Source organism: Euprymna scolopes, chromosome 4 (genome assembly GCF_053919585.1).
Source record: "Euprymna scolopes isolate OS-2025 chromosome 4, ASM5391958v1, whole genome shotgun sequence".
Classification (NCBI taxonomy): Eukaryota; Metazoa; Mollusca; class Cephalopoda; order Sepiida; family Sepiolidae; genus Euprymna; species Euprymna scolopes.
The window spans coordinates 153,047,258-153,071,558 of NC_136485.1; the positions used below are offsets into that span (position 1 = coordinate 153,047,258).

General features: G+C 32.7%; 1 long non-coding RNA gene across 1 annotated transcript in view; it reads left to right on the top strand.

Moving 5' to 3' along the window:
- LOC145269656 (uncharacterized) overlaps nucleotides 1-21,438 on the top strand; it is a 239,278-nt gene extending 217,840 nt beyond the window's left edge. The window contains exon 2 of the long non-coding RNA XR_013865162.1: nucleotides 19,137-21,438. This is a non-coding gene — a long non-coding RNA (uncharacterized LOC145269656). The remainder of the gene's footprint in view (nucleotides 1-19,136) is intronic.
- The last annotated feature ends 2,863 nt before the right edge of the window (nucleotides 21,439-24,301 follow it).

The window sequence follows — 24,301 nt, forward strand, 5'->3', positions numbered from 1 at the left end:
GAAGGGAGAGGACGTTGGAATTTAAAGCAGTAGGAGTGTATATAATAAGAGGGGGGTTATAATTAAATATTAATTATGTGTTAATTCTTATATACGTTTTCTTTAGTTTATAACGGTTTAAAATTAAAAGACGCTATTCTTATTTATAACGGCATAAGTAACATTTAATTTAAAGGATCACCATGGCAACAGGTTGGAGAGATAATGTTAGTGGGCGTAGTGTGGTGGAAGGAGGAGGAGGAAAAAAACGGGTTGCAAATGGGGTTTAAAATGATTTGGCCGGGCGGGGAGAGATTGAAAAATATTTATTGTTTATTATTTATTATTAATTATTTTTTTAATTGTCGGACGTTATAGTTGAAAGAAAAAAGGAAAGAAAAAGAGAAGGAACATAGGAGGATAAATTAATGAATTACATGTTTATTTAGATAGTATAATGATAAATAATATATATATATATATATATATATACCACTGAAAAAGAATAGAGCGCACGGTAGCTGGTAATGTACGAACTTGTAGCTATATTCATCACCTTTTCACTTTGAATTGAGAATCCAAACTAGTATCAAATCATTAGGCATTTATGCGCTTTAGATTAAACTAGTGGAGGACGACGTCCGGCTTTGACCGATCAGATAATTTCGCTTAAATATGATATTTTAATTTGTCAAGATTTTTTTTTATTATGTAGCCGTGATTTCAAAAGCTTTAAAAAGGTATTTGGCTTCCATGAGCTCGAATCAAAACCGAAAGCAAAACTGTAGCATTCAAAGCTGGTGACGTTACCACTGTACCAACGTGACACGTATATGAACTGATCAAAAATAAACTAAGAAGAATGTACAAAGTGTATAAAGATTTTTTTTTTTTTCGATTTTGACTCCTTTGATTCCTTAAAAATATTTATCGGCTAAACACCCATAAAAGAACACCCCTAAAAATCCAATCAATCCCTAGCGTCTCTCTACGACTTTTAGTTTCGGTAGAGAGAGAGTTTGAAAATATAGAGACAGACAGATAGACAGACAGAGATAGTGAGTTTTGTTAACAAACTTGCAACACAGCGTTAGCAACTTATATTGTCTTTATCATATTCCCTCGACACAAGATTGTTCCATAATCAATTATTTAAATTTATAGGCACACTCTAGGCGATCAGTTGTATTAGGCTGGTGCAAAAATAATGTTGTTTTTATATATATATTGAAGGTCAAAATAGCGACATTATTTTTGCACCAACCTAATGCATTAATATATACATTTGGGAACTTAAAGGTAAACGCTGTCTTTAACATTACTTATGAAAGTAAAAACTTTATTTACGCTATCCAATCGATACCCTTGTTTCCAGGATGATTTAGGACATAGACGACCATTTTCATTATTCTCTTGAATCCCTTACGAACCTCCTTCCATTTGATGCACCATTTCTCCATTCATGTAATTAATTCAACATGCCTATAAGTAATAATTAGGGCCATGACAACAGCATATTCTTTTCATTGTTTTGACTCTCGAGTGTGTATTCGTTGATATCTTATATGCTTTCATATAGAGTGATATGGTTCTCGGTTGATAAACTGTGTCGGATATATACACGATGGTCAAAACAATGATAAGAATAGTCTGTTGTCATAGTCCTAGTAATAATACACGTTTATAAGACTTTTAGTGGTGCAGTAGGACACCTAGGATATAGACGTTCGTCTACTAGCCGATCAGAAATCTGAAGTGTTAATGATAGATATAGGAGATTTTAGTCGGTGTTATTTTATAGATTGCATCATTATTTTGAGGTGTTATTCACTCTGGTAGTTTCGGCTATCTCTGTATTAATAGATGGTGTTATCCTTTAATAACCCCATTACTTTGTGATATCATCAACTGATAACGTCACCGAGCGCGTTGATGAAATAATACAAACAAGTAACGTTCATAGTTTCAGCAGTATTTAGACAGATAAGAATCTGTATTAGTTCGTATAATGTTATTCCTCGAATTTAATTTATTATTAGAGAACCTTAGGTTTACTTTGGCAGCTTCCAACTCTAGCTTTCTTTATTTTCTTCTTTTTTCCTTACATTCCGTGAGCAATATTTCTGACAATGAGGGAAGAATTGCTGCTTCCTTGGTCAGAATCCATTCATATAGCATTTATAATTGACTAGCTTTTGACCTTAAATCGCGTTTTGTAGGGTTTTACATCCAGTGGCTTTATATATTGTCTGGGACTATTTCTATATAAAACGGGTGAGAGAGTCAATAATTGATATAGTTTTATATTCATTGTTCCCTTTTTTCACGCACTATTATTTACTTGCAATACAACCAAAGGTTTCTTCTTCTTTTTTTTTTGCGCTTGTGGGCACTACTGCCCGGTCGATCAATCTTCTTTCTGACTAAACAAATGTTTGTTGCTTTGATTCAAGTAGCCAAAACCGCTTTAACTACTTTAATCAAGCAAAGAGAAAATGACCGAAATCCGAAGCATACCAAGCAAAGAGCAATAGCAATATTTAAAGGGCATGCGGCAAATTAATTAATCAGGAATCGAAAGATTAATGAGTCTTCTGTTCATACAATTCCCAGTGTTTGTATCGCTATTGACAGAAGAAAAAGACAGACTTCACGGCCTGTTATAGATGGGACGCTATCCTACAGCCTCAATATAAAAATTATCTCCGCTTTGCTAAAGCGGCCTATCAATGAGAACTCCCGGTGTTATGAAAATCACAGATTGTCCAGACAGTACGATTTCGCTTTGATATATTCTTTCACGAATATAAAACGCAGAAATTATCTTTGGATCGATTGATCTCGGCGTGAAACGTTGATGGTGTATTCATGAACAAACAAAAGCACTCCTCCAAGAATAAAGACGTCGTGTTTTTTCTTGCTTTGATAGCATCGACAATGTTTTTAACCTGTAGAGATGAGAGCAGTTCAGATTAGCGTAAGAACAAAAAAGAGAAATATTTATAGTCGCAAGAATGTAGGTTGATATTGAGACCCGCATCAACCAGCATTGTTTTACCTATAAATTAGGATTTTGGAAAGCGATAACAATTAAGGAAACTTTGCAATATCGAGAACACCGTACGTAAATGCTTACGTTTATTAGATTAAATGATGATGACATAGTTCTGTAATTTTAAAAACTATTTCGGATGTGTGCCTAACTAAAACTATTTCAGAACGTATAAAAAAAGGCAGCATTCTCTATGCCTACAAGGCTTATAACAATGACCTTCTCCCAAAAATACTCTCTCTCTCTCTCTCTCTCTCTATATATATATATATATATATATATATATATATATATATATATATATATATAAATTTGGTTTATTTGTGCATTGATATTCACATGAAAAACCCATTTCTCTATTTATCTTTTTTAATTCCAACTTTGTTATATGTGGGTCGTAGAACTGCATTCACTAGTAAAATCTCTAGCTAATTTGCATATTCTTTTAAGAATTCATTTTAATTAATTCCCTATTGTTTTTTTTTTTCTTATGTGATGATCATCTTTAGTTAACTATTACGTGTAATTATATTAATGAAGATATTCTGCATGGTTTATACTTGTGTCATATTTGCGTAAAAAAGTTATAGTAAACACAAACCTCTTTCTATATATATATATTTACGTATGCGTGTATATATGTTTTTAAAATAATTTTGCCTACCAAACTTCTGTCAGTTTTAGTTCTACAGAAATAAAACATTATATACAGGGTATTCGGATCCATACGAAACTATATTTGGGTTTTAGCCAGGGAAAATCGGTGCAAAAGTGTGAAAATTAAATAAATGGGATTTGCCATGTGAAGGTCGAAGAATGGTATTACGAATATGCATGCGTAACGTAACAGCTATTGGTGCATGTTTTAATTTGTAGCCTTCCCGCAAACATATATCCTGAGGTAAGACATTTACGCCAAAGGAAAAGTAAACTGTTTTGGTTTCGATCCCGGTGGTGGCTACGAGACATTTTCTTAAAAAAACATTTTAAATCGGTACTGTATATTGGGTACAGTATAATATAATAAATACGAAATCAGCATTAATCAAACTATCATATTTAAGCGTATTTTACAACCGCGCAATTTCAGGCGGACTGTTAGTATATATGTGTATATATTTAAAAAACGAGTAAACGGTATTTATATATGTGTGCGTATGTGTGTGCATGTGTATTAATGTATATATGTGTGTGTGTGTGTATTAATGTATATATATATATATGTGTGTATGTGTGTGTGTGTGTGTGTGTGTTATATATGGCATCAAACTTTTAGTGAAAAGCTGAACAATAATACGATGTGTTTGATAAACAAATTTCAGATTTATTTCAAAGTTATTTCTGTCCGAGAAGATCAATAAAAACCACTATAGACATGCCGATAGGGAAATACTGGCTTTGGGGTTGTATAAGATGCAATCTCCTATCTCCACTATTTCAGTTCTCCTTGGCTTTGTGTTCAGACTTAAACGTGGTGTTTTGAAATCCTGCTCACTTTTCATCGGCAGCATTCGAATATAGCCGGTTGTCTATATGTCTGCAATGTAAATGACGTCGAGTTTCTTAAAGATAATTCTTTATATTAAAATATTAATAAAAATGTCCTTTGTCTGTCTCAAGAGACAATGGATACACTCTGCAATAATCTTGCACAGGACGTCTATAATTAAACATTGATTATATCTTCCTCCAATTGCATTTTTTCTGGATGTGTATTACTTGTTTGTATTGGATAAAAATCCAGGATGATTGGAAAAAATGATGGAATTAGCAGAGAAAGATCCGTGGCCTTTCCGAGTTTTTTTTCTTTCCGGTTAGTTTCATGAGCAAATCTTCGGTTAAGTCTACCGTATTATTCAATTCATGGGTGTGATTCATAAGCGTAGTGCACTTACTAACCCGAAAGAACTTGAAGCTGTATTTCGTAACCATTATACCCCGCAGCTCTGTTTGAAATAGTAATACGCTCACTATTATCTACAGAAGGACATGATTAAATGCAAAACGAAAAGAAATTTGCTATTGACACGCATTGATATTTGCACGCAGAATAGATATTACGCATCGTTTTGTTAAAGTGCAGCGCGTAAACGGTACTTAAGGACAGCTTTATGAAAATAATATAAGTCACTTCAGCATCTCCCAAGAGGTAAAACCGACACGCTCAATAAATGTGTCTTTCTTGTGCAATAGAGTAGAGTCTGTCTGGAAAAAAAGAGTTTCCGTGGTTGTGTCTATTTAACAACATGCATAAACCAACAAACAACCTTTAGGTCGTTTTCGCTTTAATTTTGTTCATCTCAAAACAACATCTGTTATCACTGAAGCGCATTGGGCTACAGTAATCGGGGTCATATTTATAGGAACAATCCTGGAGAGGGCATTAGGTGGAAAGTGTTTTGTTCACGTTACACTTACATTTTTGCGTCTTGTCGAGGCAATAGGGAGAAATAAAAGGATATTACAAAGACAAGGAATAGTAGCATTCAGTTTATTGGTTGGTTTTGTTTTACAGCATATCAACCCTTTTCGGGTTATTTAATGCCGAATGCAGTGATTTTGAAGAAATGTTTTTTAAGAGAATATATTTTTTTTCAAGTCGGTTTCTATTTAATCCATAGTTGGGACCCTAACAGGTACTACCACTCTGGGTCAGAGTGGACCTGGGAGCAATGGCAATTAAAGGGTGGCTCCACGCTCCCCAAAGCCCGCAAGCTGGGGTCTCACCATTGGATAAAGTTTAAGGTCATATCCAGGACCATGAGCTTTCAGAGTAGATCATCCGCCATTTCAATTATCCTATTTTCGCATGAAGACAATACATGGCGTAAAGTTGTTTATTTTTTGTGATATCCAAGTGTTTATTAGTAATTTTTAGGTAATAAAAAATGCTTAAATCAACTCGGAATTCTCCAGAGTAAGGTGCATCACCATCAAAAGTTAATATAACTGTCTTCTCTTCCCATTCTCTCTCCCTCTAACATGGACGTAATTAGTGAAAGAAAAATTCCGAGGGAAAAACGGACCAATTTTAGTTTATGACATCAACAGGCGTAAATGCAAATATGAAATACTGATGGAGGTCGCCCGATCTTGCCTGGTCGTAAAATACGCTTAAATATATTTTAATTCATGCAGATTTCGTATTTATTAATACATGGGCAATTCTCTATTATTATATTATACATAATATACTGTACTGATTTCAGAAGATTAAACAAATGGCTTAGTTGCTGTCAGCTAGAATCGAAACCAGAACATATAGCGCATCAGTCGCGCTTCTGACCGTTTGAGGTATCGACAGATAAATAAGAAAAATGTTAAATTAAACCACTTAAAACTTTGAATGAATTTGCGCATGAGCAAAAGTAATATAAATATGCCGGCGTTAAAATAATCATTTTGCATTCAAATTTGCCGACATATTGTATGCGTTATTCATGCAGCCGAACAATGATTTTACTCGTTAGAAACTATTCTGATTGTGTGATTATCATTTCCTATAATTTCAGTGTTATGTGACCAGTAGTTTAAGAGTTTATCGATTAAATATTTTCACATAGACACATACACATACATACGTTAACTTTTTTTTTATTTTTAAAGATAACCAAAGTAAATTATTTTTAAAACGCAAATCATATTTTAATAAATGAAAGTTCGCTATTTTAAATTTTAAATAGTAAATAGAGATTGACTGGTCGTAAAATACACTTAAATATGATATTTCAATGTATTTAGATTTCGTATTTATTATTATATTATATTGGCCCCAATATGTAGTAATGATGTAAAAAGTTAAAACAAAAAATGACTCATGTGCCACCATCGAGGCTCGAAACCAAAAAGCTTAGCTTACGATTTACTTTTTCTTTATACGTTAATACCTGATCTATGAAGACATGTTTGCTGCACGGCTTAAACTTAAAACATAGCTATGACGTTACGCATGCATATTCGTAATGCCGTCGTTCGACCTTCACATGACAAATTCTATTATTATAATTTTCACCAATTTTCCCCCGGCTAAAACACAAATATAAAGTTCTGCATAAGTTCGAATATCATATATATTAAGTTTCATGTCTGCAGATCAAAAGCTGACTGAGGAGTTTGGTAGGCAAAATTTATTAAACAAAAATATGTACGCATACATAAATATATATATAGAAAGAGGTTTGTGCTCACTATAACCTTTTAACGCAAATATAACGCAAGTATAAATCATGTACAATGTACATGAGAAAAGAGGCTTGCCTTTTTTCTGTTGTTCTTGGCCTTCGGGCCGGGATCAAAGTGTAGTATCTGTTCCGGCAGATACTGCACTTAAGATAATTTGTACCAGTCAATGGAGGGGAAACCCTCTATACTGGGACAATTATTATTTTTGGTAACCAGAGTGACCCCTTTTAGGGGAGCTGGTTTTTATCTCACATTAAAAACGGCCTTGTGCCTAATTTGCTCAGTGGGGGAGCAAATAAATACCATCTGTTCCGGCAGATACTGCACTTAAGATAATTTGTACCAGTCAATGGAGGGGAAACCCTCTATACTGGGACAATTATTATTTTTGGTAACCAGAGTGACCCCTTTTAGGGGAGCTGGTTTTTATCTCACATTAAAAACGGCCTTGTGCCTAATTTGCTCAGTGGGGGAGCAAATAAATACCATCTGTTCCGGCAGATACTGCACTTAAGATAATTTGTACCAGTCAATGGAGGGGAAACCCTCTATACTGGGACAATTATTATTTTTGGTAACCAGAGTGACCCCTTTTAGGGGAGCTGGTTTTTACCTCACATTAAAAACGGCCTTGTGCCTAATTTGCTCAGTGGGGGAGCAAATAAATACCATCTGTTCCGGCAGATACTGCAAGCAAAGACCATATGTGGGGGCGACCCCACATATAAGACCTTGGTCAATGTAGGGGCAACCCTTCATACCAATTGTCACTATCCATCTCCCCTACTCCCCGGGGAGTTGGTCCCCATTTCCCCTTCACTCCTCACATTAAAAATCGGCCTTGTGCCTAATTTGCTCGGTGGGGGAGCAAATAAATACCATCTGTTCCGGCAGATACTGCAAGCTATGACTAGCAAAGACCAGATGTGGGGGCAACCCCACATGCCTGACCTTTAACCAGCTCCCATTTCCCACCTCTCGGGAGCTGGTCCCCTTTCCCCTTCCCCTTCCCTTCACTCCTCACATTAAAAATCGGCCTTGTGCCTAATTTGCTCGGTGGGGGAGCAAATAAATACCATCTGTTCCGGCAGATACTGCAAGCAAAGACCATATGTGGGGGAAACCCCACATATAATACCTTGGTCAATGTAGGGGCAACCCTTCATACCAATTGTCACTATCCAGCTCCCTTACTCCCCGGGGAGTTGGTCCCCATTTCCCCTTCACTCCTCACATTAAAAATCGGCCTTGTGCCTAATTTGCTCAGTGGGGGAGCAAATAAATACTTGGCCTTCGGGCCGGGATCAAAGTGTAGTATCTGTCTGCAGATGCTGCACTTAAGATAATGTGTACCAGTCAATGGAGGGGAAACCCTCTATACTGGGACAATTATTAATTTTGGTAACCAGAGTGCCCCCCTTTTTGCCTACTTTTAGGGGAGCTGGTTTTTACCCCACATTAAAAACGGCCTTGTGCCTAATTTGCTTTGGTGGGGAAGCAAATAAATACAATAAATCATGTACAATACCTAGCTGAATATAATTACACGAAATCGTTTACTCAAGATGGTCATTCCATAAGGAAATCTAAAAAGAACTAATAGGGAATTAAAATGGATCTTTAAAGAATATGCAAATACACTAGATAGTTTTGAGATGAATGTAATCCCACGATCCATATACAATAACGTTTATTTCCTTTTAAATATACGCAGAAAAGAGTTTTTCATATGAATATCAATAAACAAAAAAAATTACAGGAGCATATATATATATAAACGTATGATATATTTTAAACATTTTTAAACATGTTTACGTGCATAAAATTTATATTATGGACACGTGGTTCTGGGCATCACCCGTCATCAGCATGTCTACAAATCTTTGCAAAGGACCAAATTTATGTTTTACCATTAGTCCACGACATTTTGAGGATTTTATGCAGGGTTTATCGTTTTTCTAAGACATATTGATGTTATTATTTTATGAGCGATACAAAAACTGGCTTATTTGTATATAATTTTCAATTTCCTAAAAAGACAATTAGTTACTTGTGGTCCAATTTATTTTTAACGGTTATAATGTGTGTGTGTGTGTGTGTGTGTGTGTGTGTGTGTGTGTGTGTGTGTGTGTATAGTGGATGCAATAAAGTCATGTTTGTTTATACATATTTTAACAGGTTATTAAACTATTATTTTCCTCAATCTAAAATGATTTTCCCTCATGTTGATGTCTATTTTAAGATATTTATTTAAGACTCTTTTAGACTAGCCGGAGTATGTGCGTTACTTTGTGGCACAACAATAACACATGAAACATTGTTAGTCAGAAGTAAAGTTTGATTTATCAGATTTAATGCTATTGAATTTGATTTTCAAAATCCCACAAATATAATGTTATATGTTAGCCAGATAACAGCAATATTGTTTTTATGTATTTTATGATGAGGCGATTAAACTACGTGAAGGGAAATAACTATACTCTTTTTTTACTGCATACTCGTGTAGCTGTTGAATATCTGCGTTCACAAGGTACATATATTTAATAGTCGATGTTCAGAATCACTTGCCTCATTCATATAAATGATTTGCATGTGAATTATATGATGCAGAGGTACAAAACGAATTTTTAACGATTTATTAACAGGAATTTCTATCGAATTCATTATTATAAACTGTGTGGTATCTAACGCGATAAGGAATATCATCAGTTGAATAGCTTGCTGATCCAATTGTGCTGTCAATTCGCAAGAAAATGACGGGAAGTGATTCTGTTATTTCTGAAAAATATATTTGGCTACATAAGGGAATACATGTCGATTTATTTTATTTTATTTATGTAAATAAATATACAAAGAATCCAAAATTAGGTACAATATTGAGTGTCTATTGCAGTGGCGGTTTCATTTTTTTTTTTTCAGTTATTGCAATTCTTTGGCTCATACTCATTTCAAAAAAGGCACACCAGCATTGAGATATTAAATACGGGCATGTCTTAAGAAACACCTTAAAAAGGGAGTTGAGCAGCGAGAATTCTTTTCGCATTACGTTTCAATTTCTGTATGTTTTTAACGTCGTAATCAACAGAAAAATCTCGCAAAATGTGTTTCACTAATAGAAGCTCTTACGACGAGCCTCCCTCCATAGAAATTCACTTTTTGCTAGACCCATTAGGAAAAAATAGAAATCATAGTTCTCGTTGTGTTAAAGCGATAAGTTATTGTGGTGAATCTCTTACGAAGAAAGATGAAATATCGGAGCTCAGGCGAGCAGTTCCTATGAGAATAAAGATAGTCTTAAAAACGACAAGGCTAGCGATTTCGTTTCTTAGAATATCTGCAAACCATTTTTTTTACATAGGCATCACCACTTATCAAGGTCAAGAGGCGACTCGAGGATAAGGGTTATAGAATGTACAGTAGAAATTGGACAATATAGTAATCGTTAGCAATGGAAATTCGGTAAATTTGTTAACTTATATGGAACGGCTCATCAAAAACTTGTTTACGTTAGACTTGAAGACAACCATATTGTAGTCAGATGGAAAGCAGGAAAACGGAAGGCAATTCCACGGGCGTGCAGTTCTAAGAAAGAAGCTTTGTTCATGGAATTTACGTTTAGGTTTAGGCACAGATAAAAAATTGGGGGAATTATTGATAGTGTTTTCTGCTAGACGGGTGTTTCTTGTGAAAGTTTGGCGAGGGGGGATCATAGATTGGAGCTCAATCGATCACTTGCCATGAAAATAAAGATAAAGTAAAGACAAACTCTCAACATCTCTTCTGTGACAACCTGCATGTTTTTATTCCTGACACCCAGAACAAAAACGTTCAACGATTGTATACAAAGTCGCGGAAGGTTTGGCCCAGGAATCACATAGAAATGACATTTCCACACAGAAACAACGTTTTATCTTTCCTTAATGACGTTTTTTAGGTTCCACGTTTGAAACACCCTTCCAATCAGGAGAGACAGAGACAGAAGTGGCCGAAGGACGACGGCTGCTGATGTTGCCTCCTCTTCGATTTTCAATTTTTAGCTTATTAACATCTGACACCAACAAGTTTTCATAGTCCCATGCCACGCTATAGAAATGTTTGATTTGAAAGAGATCTTCCTCTTGATGTAATCTTACGTAAGGATAGGTACAATGATTTTTAATATATACAAGACGCAAAAAGTGTTTATTTGACACCAAAGTTTTTTTTCCCCCTGTGTCGACGGAATGATACGACACAATGGTCGGAAATTAGGGTTTAAATACCCTCCTCCCAAGAGGAAATAGCCCTATCGCCTGCAAGAAAATACATAGCCATTCCCAGAAAGATCGTCTCGGGGGATTAGCAATAAAGTAACCCTTTCTAAAAGAGTGATCATAAAGCCAGTGAGGGTTTCAGAAATGGCCTAAATTCTGTTAACTTTAGAGCAGAAATGAAATCGGCGAAATACACCGAGTTCTTTGCTATTCGAAGACTCGGCCCGGACATTGCAATATTTAGAAAGTACTCATGCGCGTTTATCAAGGCGCTATGACTTAAAAAAGCAAGAGACATCATAGTAAATAAATGTTTAACACGCAGCAATAATTATCGGACACGCTATTTGATAATATCGAGTTGGCCAACCAAATCAGTCAAATTATCACCGTATATATTGAAGCCTTTTTCCTTTTTAGCAAATATGAGACCAGACTAATAATTTGTACAGCGTGTCCAAAACGTTACTAGAAGATTTTTAACTTAAATAGATTATTTATTTTTGATGCTATCTTTCTGTAATTTAACACAATCTGACTTAAACGTTGGGAAATGCGTTTTTTTATGCAAAATTTAAACAATCGTTACTCATGAATAATAATGTCTTTTAAATATACCCATTTGCAGCTTCGCATATTCATGCTCTTACCAAAACATGACAGATTGCAGAATCTCTAGATTGCGAGTTAACTCGCTTATTTCGTTCCTGGTGTTTTTCTTCAGTTCTTGCAGGGTGTGTTAACATAGACCCTTTCTTTAAGATATCCGCACAAGAAAACTATGTTGCGACTTACATAAAAATGGATAAGCACTTTGAGTCAAAACAATTGATCCCTGATTTCGGTAAAAATAATTTCACAAGTTGCAATGTTATATTTATCCATATTAAAGATCCCAAATATTATCTGTAAAATATCTGAAATAGAGAAAAAAATCCTCATTAATCATAAAATGGCAAAGATTTTTAAACCTTCAGTGACTTTTTGGACACTCTGTATCACAAACAGTCAATGTCTATGCGCACAAAGAAACGGGCAGCTCTCAAAATAGCCTTCTGTTTTTTCACGTGTGTTCAAACACTGGTAGAAGAGACCAGCATATAATTGCTATATTTTCCCGTTAAAAAAATACATACATTATAATTCAGATTTGATTTCGATGAAAATCCGATTTTTATACCCGGTTTGAAGATATTTCACTACTGCTTAGAAATACGAGGACTAGCTGAAAGAAAATGTGCTTCCTCCTGAATACTATAGTTTAGTTTAATTATACTGAATTAACAGTAAGAGTTAGGGGTACAAGTATATATACATAGGATTGATAGGAAGACGCGATTTTGCCGGGAAATATATTGCGCAAATCTATGTCTCCTTTTGTCCCAACAAATAAAATCATATTACATTTCATTTTTTTATTTATTAATTTGAAAAAGCTTGTTTAAAGCCGTAGCTGATGTAAATGGTATTACTAGAGTGGAATTAAATAAAATAAATTCCGATAATTTGTGGCTTTTTAGCAACCTCGAAGCATGCCAGCGATTTCTGAATATCTATGATGTCACGTGTATGCCTTGAACCCCTTCTTTATGTGTATATATATATATATATATATATATATATATATACATATATATTTTAAAATGTTCACTAAGTTTCATATTATTAATAAAATGAAGTAAACGACTACATTTTTATGGAATTAAAGTGAGAACGCAGTAACCAATATAACCTTGCATTACGTTAAAGTTCAATGAAGTAATCTAAATTCCTCACACATTATTTATCTACATTGTTATATAATGTGGTTTGTGTAAGCATTTTAAGTCTAGGCGCAGATATTCTATATTTGTCAAGTGGTAAATTCTATTCGTGCGCAATATATCATTCTTGATTTACATGCAAAGCATAACTGATGTACCTTTCACACAATCATTAACCTTTACTGAAACGCATTCATAAGGTTGGAAATAGACGTGACTTCTAATATTTTACCATATGAATTCTTCGTGACTCTCCTGTACTCTTTGGACAAGGACAACATTTCTATCTCTACTAGTATATATAAAAGAGCTTTGCCTGTCTCTGTGGATGTGTGTGGGAGCTCGTTTCTTAGGAACTCGAAAATGGCAGGGTCGATTTTTATGAAATTTTACACGAATAAAATGTATGTGCCTGGCAGTGTCTAAGAAAGCTTTTGTATCGGAATACCTTACATAAGTATCAATAATCGATAATCGAAATAATCCGATGAAAGAAGGAACAGGCGATTTCGACCAAAGTTAACACCTTACACAGCTAAACATCACAAGTGCGTTTGAGAAGTTTTATTACCACACAAGCCGGAAAGCCTATCATATAAAATCAACAGTAGGTTCTTTGATATGATAGGAGCGCTTTCGAACTAAATGTTTCTATTTAAAGCAAAAATACAATATGAGACTTGACTTTTGCATTTTAAACCTAAATTCAAGCCTTTATCATCGCACAAACAGTTACGCTAGCCATATAAAATCAACAGTAGGTTCTTTGATATGATAGGAGCGCTTTCGAACTAAATGTTTCTATTTAAAGCAAAAATGCAATATGAGACTTGACTTTTGCATTTTAAACCTAAATTCAAGCCTTTATCATCGCACAAACAGTTACGCTAGCCATATAAAATCAACAGTAGTTCATTTGATATTATAGGGATGTGTTCGACAGGAATGTTTCTTTTTAGAGCACAATTGAAGTATGATACTTGACTTTTGCATTTTAAACTTAAATTCTAACACATTATATATAAAAACTAATGTGATAAAATCAACAGTAGGTTCTCTGCAGTGCAATGCCGATTATAATGTATTTGAACTAAGTCACTGCGAGATGAATGTGAAAGTTTCTCATCGTGCATCGCAAAGAGTTCGCAACTAGAGCAGAGAATCAGTCGACTTGAAGTCAAATAAATGATTTCGCCGATTTTGGTGACAATAAAAATATTGGAGAAACATTTGTTGAAGATCATTCAACCCCGAGTAACATCGGGTATTCCTACTGGCATTCTATAAATATAGAAATAGATTAGAATACAAGAAAACCTCAGTACTTGAGAGTTCAGTTGCTTCTCTTGACTAGTGCGGAGTAAAATCCGTCTTTTTAGCGTTTGTTACAGATGGTTGTGTTTGTTTTTAATTATTATATTTACTTCTGACCTATCAGTTATTTTTCTCTGGGATTGTTACGTCATGTAGTATAGTACAGTTTGCCTTTGATTGTATTTTTCCAGATAGAAATTACTTTACCATTGCCCATATTTAACAAATGAAGCATGCATGGTCCCCCGTGAGTGCATAGTGAACAAGGCATAAAAAAGTTCAGCATTTGCCCCGCACATTTAGCCTCAAAAGTCCCCAGGCGATGTCGAATCCTAATGAACATGAACAAACTGTGCAGTTTTAGGCCTTAACATATGTAAATTTGAGTTCTGCACCATGAAAAAAAGAAATGACTACGTCCTCATTTGCCGCCCCCTATTTAGCCCCAAAAGTCGTCAAGGCCTTAACATATTTAAATTTGAGTTCAGCACCATGCAAAACTGCTAAATAGACATACACAGAAAATTTTGGACAAATATTGTAAAATAGTCCAAAAATTGAATGTTTTTATTAGTCCTGAAAGAACCCCTGGGGCACACCCAAGAGTTATCGCGAAGTATAGATAAAGAAAATTATATATAAATTAGTTAGTTGCACATTTTCAGAAAATTTTATAAAAATCCAAGGCATCAATATTTTTAATACGTACAGCGGTGTCAATTTTAGCCATTTTAACCCGTAGGACACTTCTAGGGGGTGCAACCGTAGTTTTCCCGGAAAATCCGTTCGGGTACTTTTTTACTCATATCATGTTTAATGTTTGTGCAAAATTTCAAAAGATTCCTAGGCGTAGTTATTGAGAAATGTGCGGATAGACGAACGAACAAACGGACGAACGGACAAGGTTTAATTTACAAGCCCACTCTTCTTTTGTCGGGGGACCAAAAAATAGAAAGGTGAACTTTATACTTGTTTATATTGAGATTCTACTCATTGGAAGAAAATAGGCTTTGTGTGAACAAATCGATTAGAGTACCGGGCAACTCCTCGTACGTACAGATTGCATTTAAATAAAATGATTCTTTTATTCTGTTGACTTTTTCAGTTTCCCGCAAGTTTATTAGTCATATTTGTCTAATATACTAATATACCAGTTGCAAAAAAAAATAATTTTCGAAAGATGCGATTCGAAAATTTGAACGCTGTCAGCTGTAATAGCTACTACACAGGGTTTTTTTTTATGGGATTGAGTTCGATGTACGCACAAAAGACTTGTAATCACCATATTAGGCTTTTGTTTTGCTGATAATGAAATAGATTCATGAATTACAAAGCGTCGTTTTCAATGTATTTTGTTTTCATTTCAATCATAAAATGTCCTTCGGCTTTTCATCTTTTGTTCACAGTTAAAAGCGCAAAGACAATGACTTTCTTGCAACATGACAAGTGAATTACACGCTTATTATTTCCGTGAACATTGCCGATAGACTCAACATCTTTGAAACAGCCGACATAGTCGAGAAACTCTGCGTCTGTCTGGCATTACTCAATGCTTAAATATGACAGGAACGTATTTTTCTTGGCAATATCATGCCAAATTGAATTCAATTTTGTAAATCAAATTAATAGTTTGTTTAATTTGAATCTCGTTCGAACTGATCAATAGAAATTAGAATCAATTCACTCAATGTGCAATCCATTTCGTGGTTTCGATAAAATCATGTCCATAGCATGAAGTTTTTCTTCTATTATTCATTTACAGAATCTTGGTCACCAGAATTGCAGAAAGTAAGCAAAAATACATAGATCACTATGTTATCATATGAAACGTCTAAAATAAGATCTGGAGGTGTCTATTCAGAAATCTAATCTTTTAATTGCGGAAAAGATTTCTAAGTTGAAATTAGGGTACGAAATATTTATAATTAATTTTCTGACAGTTTTCGGGTACATATTTTCCGGCTTCACACGTAACTTGCCGAAGCTGCCGACACGACATTACCAGAAATTGTTTTGTAAACCAGATGAGTACCGATTATACCTTTTTTATTTCAATATCTCTTCAAATAATAATAAATAATAAATAATAATTAAAATACCAATAAATTAAAATAATATTGCAATTAAGAATAAATTATAAATAATAATTAAATTAACAATAAAGAAAGGAAGAATAATAATAAGTCAATTAATAATAATAATAAATGTAATTAATAATTAATTTAAATTATAACTTAACAAATAATAAATTAAAAATTAAAATTTAATTAATAAAAAATATTAATTCAATTAATGATAAATTAAAATGATAACTGAATTAATAATAAAGAAATAATAATTCAATTCACGATGCATTAAAAATTATTATTTAATTAGTGGTTCATTATAAATAACTGTAATTTACTATACATGATAAATAATAATCCAGTTAATGATACGTTATATATGACAATTTAATTATTAATAAATTAAAAATTATAATTCAATAAAAATAAATTAAAAAAGAATAATCTAATTAAAAAAAAATTAAATAATAATAAAGAAATTGATAATAAATGAATAAAAATCTATGAATAATAATCAGAATCCTGTTTATTTAAGATTATTCTAAACAAGAAAATTTTCAAAAATATTTATTTGCATTAAATAACATCGATGTAAAATAGAATTTGCATCTGATGAAAAAACATTGAACTATTGATGAATGAATGTCACAAACTCGTTTTCTAAATTTACATACTGATTAATTTTAATTTTGCTATGAATTTTAATGAATGTTTGACAATTTTTGTTTTACCAAAGTTCAGAATTTATATATATATATATATATATATATATATATATATATGTAAATATACGTGTATATATATACACGTATATATACATATATGTACGTATGTATATATATATATATATATATGTACTTATGTATATATATATGTACGTATATATATGTACGTATATATATGCATGTATATATATATATTTATATATATATATATATATATATATATATATATACACACACTATTTCAAGAGATTGTTTCACTCGCTTATACAATTCCTGCGAAACCTTCGGGTGTATGTATGCAACTTAGTTTAAAGGGGATTGTGTTGAAACGTAGAGCTTTCTAGGTATCCAATATTTTAAAACTATAAATACTGTTCTAATGAATAATTCTAGGGGGGGTGTCAAATGACTTGAAAATATTGAATTGAAATTATTCAGTTTGATTTACAACCATTAACAAAATATTAAAATAGCTGACATGTTTATGAATAAGTCGAAATATATTTTGATTCAATTTCATAATACATTTTTATATGATTTTAAAAGATCCATTTACTTGACGGTATGCATTTTTTATTTTATTTTAATAAATATCCAATACAAAATAAACTAGCGGGACCTGTCGAAATTCCACATGCGACTCTTTCATATGTAATTTATTGATGTTGGTATTCAGTGGATTTTTAACGTAAATGGAGACGCACTGATATTATCATAGCTCTTTTGTTAAAACTCCAAAAGTATTTATCTAAGTTAGCAGATAATCCGTGCATAAAATACGCTTAAATGTGATATGTTAATATATGCAAATTCTATATATATTATTAGAGAGTCAATTTTTAATCGATTCTTATATATTATGAAATTGTAATTTCAATATATATATATATATATATATATATATACATATATATATATATATCCACATTATTTCCACGCATCAACATGAATTGAAACCGAAACAAAAGCTTATGAAGAAATATATATATATATGTGTGTGTGTATATGTATATATTTGTATATACATATGTATATGTATATGCATTTATGTATATGTATATATATGTGTATATGTATATATACATATATATATATACGTATATATACATATATATATGCATATATAACTTGAGTTCCTTCCACTATAATCGAAACCGAAACCAAAACTTATGAAGAATTCTTGATAAAATTATTTATTTTAAAAAAAAATAGACGATTGAATTGCTATCAACTATAGTCGAAACCGAAATTAAAACTCATGAAGAATTCTTGGTAAAATATTTTTTTTAAATTACATTACTTGAGTGCCATCAACTATAATCAAAACCGAAACCGAAACCGAAACTTATGAAAAGTTCTTGGTAAAAGTATCTATTACAAGCAATTGAAGCGCATAGCAATCAAGCAACTGTCAATCGAGAGAAAAAAAGATGTAAGCATGGCGCACAGAATAACACACACGGTATCGTATTAATATATAGCTCAATAATAATAATGCAATTATTAATAATAATGCAATTATTAATAATAATAATTCAATTAATAATAAATTTAAAAAAATTTCTATTAACAATAATCAAAATCACAAAGATAAATACAATATTTGAATTTATTCTAAACAAGAAAATTTTCAAAAATGTCTATTTCTATTTAATAACATCGATGTAAAATAGAATTTGCATCGACCGAAAAAAACATTATTGATGAATGAATGTCACAAATTAATTTTCTAAATTTACATACTGATTAATTTTTTTTTATGTTGCTATGAATTTTAATGAATGTTTTTGTTTTCATTTCAGGTGAGTTCTTTTTCTTTTACCCGATGCTTTGATGACATCAGAAATAAATCGTAAGTTTGACAATTTTAGGGATTACCAAAGTTTTATATATAATGATAAAATTAAAGCAATCTATTACTGGAGATCGTTTCCTTCGGTGATATATTTATATGAAAGTGTTGCATTTGTATCTGCAAATTAACTTAAACGTAGTCCCCTTTTTAAAATAATAGAGCATATTCAATAACCGATAATCGCGAATTGATGTTTGTAGAAATATTTTACATATGCCTTATAGCTCAGTTTAAGTTTTGATGAGCGGATTTCGATTCACAATTTAAAAGAGCCTCCTGATTCTAGCCACAATGAAAAGGCTGTTATGCGTCACAATAGCTGTATGTCGTTGAACACGCACAAAAACACATACACAAACAAACAAACAAACACATAAACACATACATACACACATACACACACACTATAAGTGTGGAGAGTAAATAGATAGCCTTTTAAAATTATCTACGTAAAAATCTATAGTTAACTCAAGAATTGTACAACCGCAAAGCACAACCTATTGAATTGACATAAGAGGATGGTTGTAAATGAGGTTCGGAAAAAGCAGAGAAAGACATTCGTTACTTCCAAATTTTCCTTTCTCTTAGTTGAACAACCAAGCATGCTGAATCAAATTTAATTACTATTTATGTTGTAACTAGAAAGAAATATACTAATTAATCCCCTTTCTATGGGTATTAATGAAGACAATGAAGTAGTCTACACAGATCAGAGTCGTCGCACCGGGTCAAAAACATATGCTTAAACCACAACGTAATATTAGTGTTTTTTGTAGATGCGGCGAACTGTGAATTAAAAAAACACACACAAAAATAAAAAATATATATAAAATAAAAAAAAAATATATATATATAAAATAAAAATAAAAAATTTTTATTACACAAGTACACGATTTATTTCAAAAATTAATGTTTGACATTTATAGGTTAAACACAATTTCGAGCATATGGCCACTGAGACTCCTCTATGCAGCGCGTAATATAGAAGTCCAAGTTTTACAACACTACGAATTAAATCGACCTGTACTTAAACAATCACGCATCCAATGCTGTATTCAAAGTAGTTTATTGTATCTGGTTTATCAACATAGATATGGTATATTACATATAATTGGGTTAAATCGCATGAACGATGATACTTAATGCATGAAATTGGTTGATGATCAAACATTTCAGTAAATTAATCCTAACGCGTGCTGTTTGGCATGTGCCCCAGTCCTACTGAAATCAAATGATAAATTGCCAAACGAAGCTAAACTAAAAATAGCTGATAGTTGCCAAATCTGTTCTTAGAGAAAATAACTTGTCAGTTTAAAGTCCACCGCCTCTAAAACACCCTATGTATAAACATCCTGATAACATTTTCAAACAATTCAAAATAAAAGGCTTCTAACGGAGAATGAATGTTTCAGTATATAAAATGTTGTCTTACGAACTTTGACCTCGTATGTGTCACCGCGTTTGTATTTGTTGAACCGCTTCGTATTATTTTGAATATGTCATTCAGGAGATTATAAATGTTTACTCAAAACGGACACTTTTAAAGTGGTATTAGCCGCAAGAAGACAGTGATAATTGGAATTCTGTTAAGAGTGATAGTGCAAATTGTACCAGCTAGTTGCTACCATTTAGAGTCGTTTTCATACAAGCATCATCACTTTCCACATCATATTATCGAAAAAAGAAACCCCACATTTATTTATTTATTTCCGATCTGATAGTCTAATCTTTATAGTTGTTGTTTCACGACGTTTCGGCCAAATGTTCCTCTGGCCTTCATCAGGTAGGTAACAGCGACGGGATAAAATGAAATTACCAATCTCCAATAAGTCCAATAATAAAATAGTATATCATTCGATTTATAAGATCAAAAACCCAACCTTAATCGCCCTCTGGTGAATAATGGCGTTCTAAGACGAATCCTTTATATCGTGAAACAGCCATTGTCCGTTAAAAGTATTTAATTGTAAATATTGTAGAAAATATTATGAGATAGAGGCGTTGAATCACTACGATCCCGGGTGAGCATTGTCTGACGATTGAGTTTCCTACCCCAAAACGGCCGGATGATTAGTTGTCGAAGACGTGACGAGACAACAACTATGGAAGGCAGTAATTAATGCGAATACAGTTAAAAGACTCAGCATTCCTACCTTGTCGATGTTAAGCACCTGACAAAACGTTCTGGAAAAACACCATGAAGATGACGATAACAGTCCGCAAGAAGATAAATAAATTCGATATATATATATATATATATATATATATATATGCATATGTATATATATATATGTATGTATGTATGTATGTATGTATGTATGTGTGTGTGTGTGTCCATGATTGATACATATCCCAAGCATGGATAGCACACTCTGGTTTCAGAAGGTAGACTTTGGATCATTCATTATTAGTAGTAGTTATAATAAATAATAAATGGAGACCTCTTTCTCACAAAAAAGATGTTGCGCGTTTGGCTCTACTTTATCGTTGTTTTCATGGAAAGTGCTCGACTGAGCTCCAATCTATAGTAGCCCCCTTGCTAAACTTTCACAAGAAACATTCGTCTAGCAGAAAACAGTATCAATAATCCCCCCACTCTTTATCTGTGCCTAAACCTAAACGTCGATTCCATGAACAAAGCTTCTTTCTTAGAAGTCAACGCCTATGGAATTGTCTTCCGTTTTCCTGCTTTACATCTGACTACAATATGGTTGTCTTCAAGTTCAACGTAAACAAGTTCTTGATGAGCCGTTCGACTTAATTTAACAAATTTACCGAATTTCCATTAATAAAGATTACTATATTGTCCAACTGTCTACTGTACACTCTTTAATCCTTATCCTCGAGTGGCCTCTTGACCTTGATAAGTGGTGATGCACATGTAAAAAAAAATTGAAATTGACAGTACATGAATAAGGATTATTTAATTAGGTGTTAATCAAACAGAAACTAATACGCCGAAAATTAAAGCGAAATAAGAAGAAAAAACAAGTAATAGAACGAACTAAACAGAAGATCGTGTTGTATAATTATTCAGCATGAAATCTATAAAAAAAGCAAGTTTAAACACGACCTCACTTGTTTTTTCTAAGCACACACACACACACACACATATATACACACACACACACACACACATATATATATATATATATATATATATATATATATATATATATATATATATATATATATATTAATTTTTTTACTATGAGTTGTATCAAAATTAGGAACTTAGAAAACCGTAAGCATCATCTGAAGATAGCAGTTTCAATCCTACTCAAAACATGCCAGAGGATAAAGAAACCAAAAATGTGCTGGGCCAACAATTATGGACGGCAGTAATTAGTAGGGATACAGTTACCAGGCTCAGCATCCCTATCCCGTCGCGGTTTATCACCTGAAGAAGGGCAGTGGATGAAATAAACGAAACTTGGTAAAGAAACAACAGCTATGTAGGATGATAAGAATTCGCAATTTTTTTTTTAATTGTAAATATTTAATGATTTTAAGCTACAAACAAAAGTAAACATTATATATCACCCACACAAGCGCATTTTTAAATATGCAAAAACATTAACCTTAAATCAACTATTTTTTTTTACTATCATTTCAAGTAAAACAATTCTATGGCTTAATATCTCGTGATATTAAAAAATCAGAATCGGTAATTGGATCAAAATGGGGATAAATTTTGGAATCGCTAGTATATATATATATATATATATATATATATATATATATATATATATATATATATATATATATATATATATATATATACGTGTGTGTGCGTGTGTGTCCTGGAGTAAATGGAACCGCATAGAATTCTTGATTATTAAATAAGCATCTGATATTTCTTTATAATTTTACAAAAGGTAAGCTAAATTAATATCATCCAGAAATCAATCGTTCCCCCCTATAAGCAACCCACAAATCAAAAAATTGTTGACGAAAGAGCCATGTAGGTTTAATAGTTAAAACTTCAGAAAACACTGCATTTTTTTAGCCTATGTGTCATCCATCCTTTCTATAGCTTTTGCTTAAAACGTAATGTTTCATTGCTTGAAATAATGATAAAATTATGCATATTAATCGATTACGAGCGAGGGGGGGTATAAAATACGCCTAAATATATTTTATTCATGCAGACTTTCAATAATATATTGTCCCTAATATATAGTTGGGATTTTGACAGTTTTTCCTTTGTTTTATTTACTCGGGTGCCATACCAAAACCAAAACATCGAGCGTTCTAACAACCTCCTTCTACTAATGTAGTTATCGAGAAATAGGTAAGGAAGACTAAATATCAAACGACCTTTAGAAATTAATGAAATTCGAGCATGCGCAGAAAGAAGTTACATGAGTTTTTAAGTTGATTCATAATAAACATCTCAATAGCTAAATATTCAGGCATTTTAAAAGAATGGGAATCGGATATGGGAACAGAAGCTCTAATTGTATCGGAATCAGGAAAATATTGAAATAGTCCCATCACTATATATATATATATATATATATATATATATATATATATATATATATATATATACTAGTATAGGTACCCGGCATTGCCCGGGTTGAAATGAAGTTCGTTTGAACACACCTAAGGATATTAATCATTTTCATCATGGACAACATCGTTAACCCCACAGCAATTTCAAAAAATAGAAACGGATAAAAACATGTAAATGAAAACGCTCCAAAAAAGAAGTACGTGGTACCCTCTCCACAAGATATTTCGGCAGAAGGGATACAAAGAGAAGAAACTATTCTCCCCATATTGAGCACTTTCTGTTACCCGTGCGGTGAAAAGAAATCTCCCCCCAAAAATAAATGAAAATAAATCAAAACCACGTTTGTTTCAATGAAAATAGCAGAGGGTGCCCGAACGACCGCAAAAAAAAATGCCAAGTAGGAAGGCTCGAACCTGAAACGCAAATGAAGGGAAAAAGTAATTTGGAATCTATTTTGCCGACTTTTTTAAGACGACTTATGATTTTGTAAACCTGAAAAATAACTTTATAAACATTAACCCGTGCGTAATATGCAGTTTTAAACACTTTTGAACAGGTGATTTTTACTGGCATTTTGTTTCGTATATAACTGA